At 46.0% G+C, this 7,491-nt stretch overlaps 1 pseudogene; it reads right to left on the reverse strand.

Moving 5' to 3' along the window:
* Window positions 1–470: 470 nt before the first annotated feature.
* On the reverse strand, window positions 471–539 carry LOC136390152 (U4 spliceosomal RNA; annotated as a pseudogene).
* Window positions 540–7,491: the final 6,952 nt, after the last annotated feature.

Consider the following 7,491-nt stretch of genomic DNA (forward strand, 5'->3'; position numbering starts at 1 on the left):
TTATCCTATATGCTTAGCCTATTTCATAACACTATGAGAATAGTAACAGTATCAGTGGTGATAATATGTACTGAGACCTTACTCTGTTTCAGGACTTCAATTAAAAGTTGTACAAGTATGTTCCTATTTGTTCTCTAAAGTAATAATAATCAATATTTATTTTGTACATGCTTATTGGCACTGTCTGGAGTACTATACACAGAGCTCACGTAATTCCCATGGTAGTCACATGATATGCCATAATTATCCTTCTTTTGCAGATTAGGAAACTAAGCCACTGAGGAGTCATTGTCATACTAGGAAGTTGCAGAATCAGGACTGAAACCCAAGTGGTACGCCCAGAGCCTATATCCTCACCCACTATTCCAAACAGCCTCCTAAGTGGCTGTGAGTAGCTTTTAACAACATACAATGCACTTAATATTCAGCAAGACAGTCATATGAGGTTGGGCATGGGTACTATTTTCCCCAATTTCAATTAGCAATAATCGTGCCTTGGATAAACCTCATTGGCTATGACACTGCCACTGTGCAAAGCTAGTTCCCACATTTTGGATAGGAAGGTCCAGGTGTAATGAAAAGATTGACTCTGAATTGCATAAGTAGAAAGCAGTTAAAGCCAAACAAACTCTGGTCTTCTTGTGTGAATTACTATTCATTTCTTCACATGTTATTTTGCCTCTTTTTTTCCCCCTCTAATCTTTCAAGTTCTTAAATTCTTGGTTGATAGAGGGTCAGGATTGCCATGGACCTCAATATCCTTAAGCCCTTTTCCGGGGCCACAGAAATTCTTTAATGCACACCCAAGAAAGATGACTGGAAGCCTGCCTCAACCTGGAGAAAAACATTGAGGGTAGATGCCATATCAAATACATCCCTGGATGCAATAGGAATATCTAGTGCTAGTCGCAGCTAGAATTCCAGGATACTAGTGAACTAAATGCTGGAGTATGACAGGAAAAATAATATGCTGCAGAATTTTTAAGAAGAGAAGGTCCTTATGAGCACAGGTGATCAAGAAAGAGTTCACATGGGTCACATAGACAGGTATCTAAAGTTTGTACTGGAGTGGGAAAGAGAAGCATTCCACCTGTGAGCTCATGTCTGCCATCCCAGGTGTCGAGGCTGAGATATCTTGGCCATGTATCCTCCCAAAATTCTGTTGGCCCATTCACTGTTACACTCACACTCCCCAGCACTTAGTAGTTGGTTACCCCCCTTTACCCTCATCTTCCCCTCACCCCCGTTCTCCTCTAGTAAGCACCACACTGTACACAGATGATATAGAATTGTATGCCTGAAACCTATATATTATTAATCAATGTTACCCCAATAAATTTATTTAAAATAAAAAAAATGGGTTGGGGCAGCTCTGAGCATAGCTGTAAATACGACAACTGTAGATGAAACCAATACTAACACTTTTTCGTCAGTAAAGGCTGCCAATCTGGGTCATGGACCAGAGCGTTCATGATAGTACAATAATTAGCCTCTTGGTATTTCATTTAAATAGGCTCTTTCCCTTTGCGTGTTAAGCATTATTTCATATTCTATTATCGGTGTCTGTTTGCATTTGGTGCGGTTGTTTCATTATTAATGTACAGGAGCAACTCGGAATTTCATGATTAATTTTAATGTAGGTCTTCCTTCCGTAAATAATTGATGAGAAATATGATCACAGCAGTACCAAAGCAGAAGCTGATATTCTTTCTGTCAACTCTTATCATCTCAGTTGCACGCATTTTCACATCCCCCTGAGAACCTTCATGCAGTTGCAGATGTTTTGTATTCCCTGACTTCTTGTCACTTAGTTCCTTGGTTATATGTCTACAAATCCTATGATCACATCATAAAGAATATAAAACACTATTTCTCCCCATTTTTCTCTAACTGTTTATAGGACGGAAACCTGAGGCAGCAGAAATAAAGTTATTTCTATCCTCCCGGGGTGCTGAGACCGGCGGCAAATGAGTTAGGAGAAAGCCAAGAAGGAAAAACAACTTACGTCTCTGTAGCCCATTACACAGTGCCTTTAAAATTAAAAGCCAAGGTGCCAAGGCTCATAGCTCAGTAAATTGTATGTTGTTTCTTTCATTCTTCCTCTCTTCACATGCCATTCTCCCTTCCCCGTTGAATAGGTAATCACTGGCAAGTGTTCTCTGTCTGGAAGGTCTGGTGTGGATTGCAGGCATCACTATTAGGAGCAGAAGAGAAATCACCACCTTCTCTATACTGCTGGGCACCACATGCTTCAAAAGCGTATACAGTTGTTTGCTGTTAAAGACTGAGATGGCTGACAAGTTAGGAACTATACTCCTTTGGAGACAGTGATCAGAGTGACCTGAGAGGTATATAAGAGACAACCTCAGTATGCTCATCTGGGCTGCCTGGTGCACTTGTGCCATTGGAACTGGTCTTGGCCTCCCTGGGGCTTTCTGTTAGCTCTTCTTGGCTGTCTATCTCTTCTTGTCCCAGTTATAGAGAAGCAGGAATAAAAAAGAGAAAAATTAGATTTCTGGAAATTATACATTGAGGTTGGTGTTGAACAGGGAAAATGAGTTATAGGGTGGTGACGAGGCCTCATTTGTCTCTGGCTGCAGAGCTGCTTGCAAAAATTAATTCTCACTCCCTCTCCTCCTTTGTCTCTTCATTCATCTACTCATTATCTGTGAGGAGACCACGTGCAGGCCAAAGCCTCTGAGTGGCCCTTCAGGCCTGAGCGCAGACTATTACGGGGCTTTGTCTGGCTGTCTTTGTGGGGAAGCTGCCCTCCCACACCACACTAGGTGCACAGCTTCTTGGGGGAAGTCTCAGTGGATGACTCGGTCCTTCACAGCCCCAGGCCAGCAGTGCTCATATGAATAAAAGGGTCCTAGGAAATACCTTCCTAACTCAGACTCCCCTGTTTAGAGGGCTTTGTATTGGGATCTATGGCTAAGGCACTACCCAGATCCCTCCACTGAGACCTCATTTGGGCCTTGACCAAAACCCTTTCCTGCCCTCTGACTCAGTACTTGTTCATGCCCAGCCATTTACTCTGACCTACTCCTGCCCCCCTGGGGTCCTAAAAGGCAGAGGCCTTCTGAATGGTGTTTTTTACAGTAATCTCCCTCTCCTGTCTGGCATCTGATCCTTGCTCAATGCTGTTTTGTGGAGATAATTGGGACCCTGAGAAATATTGCCTTTTTCTCTCTTGCCTGCATTGTCACAGCAAAGGGGGGGAAAGGCTTATTATATTCCTTTTAGTTGGCTCATTGTCCTAAGTGACACATAAGCATGGTGAGCAGGGTGGTCAGCTGAGCACTAGGCCCCCCTGGAATTGCAGAGTTTGAGGGGTTCTCAGAGCTCTTCACCAAGGGGTCTCAGGGCATGCTATCAGATTGTTTATAAACACCTTTCGGTGCCCAGGGCGACCACTGGTCCTTAGTTCCCAACGGCCTGGCTGAGCTCACCCAGGGGATCCAATTGCAAATCCAACAAAGGGGCTCTGGGAGAACTAGGGAGCAGGGCCCTCACCACTGCTCATGGCTCTCTGACAATGAGACCAGATGCCACTGGACACCGTGAGCTGTGATGTGCCTTTAACACGAAGTAGTTCCTTGGTGTTGATGACTCCCTGCAGCGGAGAAACTTACTGAGACTCATGCGCCTCTAATTGCTTTGCTAAGTGGCTCATAAGAACTTAGAAATTTGGTTAGTTTACCTACATGATGAAGGAGGCAATCTTGTTAAACTTAGGGATTGTGGCACCTTGTGAGGGTGATAGTGCAGGTCCCTCCTCCAGGCTGTGCTGATAGCAGCCGCTGCCAGGTAGCTGAACTCCAGGGGTGGCGGGGCGGTGGCCAGAGCAGCAACCTCCATGTCACCCTACAGCCGGGCAAACCCATGCCCAGCAGGCCCGTGTCAAGCTCCTTAGACTCACGGCGCTGTGGAGTGGAAGCACTTCGCCAACTCCTCAGAGCCTTTCGCCTCAAAGACAGATCAGCAGAGAAAGGGTGATGTAACCACTGGGCTCTCCCCAACCAAAGCCATGCAGAGCCAGTCATGGGTAGGACATACGAGTCTACCTGCCAGGGGCTTCTGAACGCCACCGCACCTACCATGGAAGCCAGGACTATGCCCAAACTGTCCCACCCTGCACCACCTCGAGGAGTCCCAGCCTGGGAACAGCTGCCTGGCTGCCCACTCTGAGCCTGCTGGCCCCAGTGGGAGTCCCATGGACAGCCATTGAAAGCTTCTGTGATTGACACAAGTACACTCTTTCTGCTCCACCCAGTGAGAGTGGGGACAAGTCGCGGAGCCCTGCCAACCTTTGCTGGGCCCTCTCAGCCTTCACAGATAAACAAGACTAGGGTTAGGCTGAGGACCCTCTGCCCTGATGGACTAGAGGCCCTATGCCAAGGTCAGAGTTCAGTGGGGCGGGAGGGAAGAATTGTATTTCTTGGGCCTTTGGTCTGCACAGGTGACTGTAACCCCCACATCTCTGGCTCCAGGAGGAGGGGGAGAAAGATACTTCTCTCCAGTTTTTGATCTGGAGGAACCACCTCTGGGACCCTCACCCTGGGCCAGTTCTGGGTGGGTTCCTCCAGGCTCTGACAGCCTCTATCATCGTGGCTCTTACCACTGACTGTTTTACTGCTGTAGACGTGTACAGTGTTGCTCCCCTTACCACTGACTGTTTTACTGCTGTAGACGTGTACAGTGTTGCTCCCCTTACCACTGACTGTTTTACTGCTGTAGATGTGTACAGTGTTGCTCCCCTTACCACTGACTGTTTTACTGCTGTAGACGGGTACAGTGTTACTCCCCTTACCACTGACTGTTTCACTGCTGTAGACGGGTACAGTGTTGCTCCCCTTACCCCTGACTGTTTCACTGCTGTAGACAGGTACAGTGTTGCTCCCCTTACCACTGACTGTTTCACTGCTGTAGACAGGTACAGTGTTGCTCCCCTTACCACTGACTGTTTCACTGCTGTAGATGGGTACAGTGTTGCTCCCCTTCATCCCTAAAGCCTGGTGGGAAAATGCTGCCCTCAGGGTCATCTTAGTGGAGCATGTGGAAGAGTGTGATCCGACCCGATTTTACCCGGTACCTAATGGACTGGTCATTGGTCAGGCTGCAAACAAGTATCAGCATATAAAACAAGCCCCTGTGGGGACGAGGCATTTGGATACACATAGGTTCTACTCCTTGGAGGCTTTTTGTTACCCCTGTAGATGCCTGCCAGAAAGATCCCTGTGCTGACCTAACAGACCAGTCACGTCAGCTAAGCCTGGAGACAGAATTATTTTCCACACAAGAGCGAGCTGACGTGTAGCCCATTGCCTGGCTCCACGAGAGGATGGCCCAGGACATTCAGACACCCTCGTAGACTAGGCCACACACACGGACCTCCACTGTCATCTGAAGATGCCAAAACAGATGAAAAAGCTGTCCCACCTCTCAGACGCTGGTCTAGGGTAAACTCCTGTCCCAATGACAGATCCTTTGAGCCAACAAACCAATAATACCCTCAGTGTGCACTGCATTGAAATCTATGGTGATGTAGCCCCTGCTTCTCACTTGAGCCTTCCCTCAAGTGCCAAGGCATGAAGTTGGGAATCTACCTTGAGGCCCAAATCCTATGTGTGACCCTTTAGGCCAGACTATAGATTACACAAGGCATAGCTTAGCAGAGCTAATAGAAGGAAACTGCCCTCCCCACACCAGGCTCAGTGCACAGCCCAGTCACTGCAGCTTTTGGGAGAGAGTTGTGGTCAAGGACGCAGGCTCCCCCAGGCCAGCTGTGCTCGTCAGTGGTGCATTTCTAGCCCAGTCCTCTCCATGCAGAGACTTCCTTATGAGGGGCCTTGGCTGGGAGCCTTTCCTCCAATTAGACTCAGTCCTGTTCTACTCCTAGCCCTTCCATTTCTTTCTTCTCCTAACTCCTAATACATAAAAAGGCAGGGGCCTTCTCAGCAATAAGACATACCCCTCCCCAGCTGCACCCCACCCCACCCGACTTGCTGCAGGTCATCTGACTCTCCCCAGTGCTTTTCTGTGGGGCAGATGCAACACTGAGGGCTCAGTGCCTTTTCCTTTCGCCTCTTGCTTGCACTGTTGCTCCAACTGAGTGAACATTGGATGGTTCCTTTCAGTTTGGCTCCTTGTCCTAATTTACCATCCCCACATCTGACGTCCCAATAGTTTGTTCCTGGCTAACAGCCCCTAATAGTCCAGATAAGATCATCATTTATGAAGGGATGAATATAAGTATTAAGTTTTTAATTGACATACATTTATTAGGCAACTATGAAGTTCCAGACGCTGAAAAATACTAGAAGCACTGAGTTGTTTCAGATCATTTCACTATAAAGCATAGCAGATGTGTACAGGGGTGGTGGTAGGGAGTCGCAGGAGGTGGCTAGATCAGCATTTTCAGTATATTAGCATCACTTTACTCCATGAGTATGTCACTGGAATGACCTACACTCCCAATGTCAACAAAATGACATTGCAACCAAGGAAGTTTAACATCTGGGCTTATGGAACATGTCTCGGAGGCATGCTGAGCCGAATCTTAGGAGCTGTAGAAAAGCACACCAGGCCTTCTGTCCTACACATCTTCCAGAACTGAGGGAAAAATTTTCTCCCCCTGAGTTCTGTTCTGACTTTTTGGCAGAATAGCGGGCTGCCTGGCTGAGCGGTTGGGCTTAGTGACTGGACAGGGGCTCTCTTTCCGTGGATCATCCAACTGGTACCTGCCTAGAAAGCTGTGTTTTCCTTTTCTAATTACCAACCTTCTCGTGTTTCTCTTTGCTTTTAACTCTCCCAGCTTTCCCAGCTGTGGCAATTGTAGGATTTCCAGGGTTCTCAACCACTGCGATATCATCTAGGTGTGTGATAAACATCTAGAAGGGCCGCCAGAGAACTCTGGGGTGAGCTGGGGGCATCCAGATGTTGTCAGGAGCTGCTGGGACCAAGACACAAGAGATTCTCTAACTTAAAATTCATTCCATCATCTTTCTTGTTAATATGAATCTAGTAGTACCCACATATCTTCTCGTATTACCATTAAAGAAACATCCACAAATTCATCTATTTTTTCATATCTGACCGGTTAAAACAGGGTAGCTAATTCTAAGTGCTTTTGATAACAATTTACCATTTTAAAGGCCCCTTTGAACTTTGTCTGTTTAAACTATTTTTCCATACATTTTATGGGTTATTTATTGCTTCTAACTATTCAATTTACTCTTGAAATTGCACAAATCTTATAGAAATCTAAACAATGCTAATTCTATCCATTTATATATATGCAACAAGCATTCCTATAGGCACAATTCTATTTTGTAAGAATGATCAGGGTAAAATTTTATAGACCTGTTAATTAATAAAGATATGATGAGCATTGTTGATTTCATAATGCTGTTTATTGCTCATCTGCTCCCCTAAAATATGTTTCTATATGTAAAAGAAAGAAAGAAAGAAATACATAAAGTAAAAGAA

This window comes from Saccopteryx leptura, chromosome 1 (assembly GCF_036850995.1).
Source record: "Saccopteryx leptura isolate mSacLep1 chromosome 1, mSacLep1_pri_phased_curated, whole genome shotgun sequence".
Taxonomy (NCBI): Eukaryota; Metazoa; Chordata; class Mammalia; order Chiroptera; family Emballonuridae; genus Saccopteryx; species Saccopteryx leptura.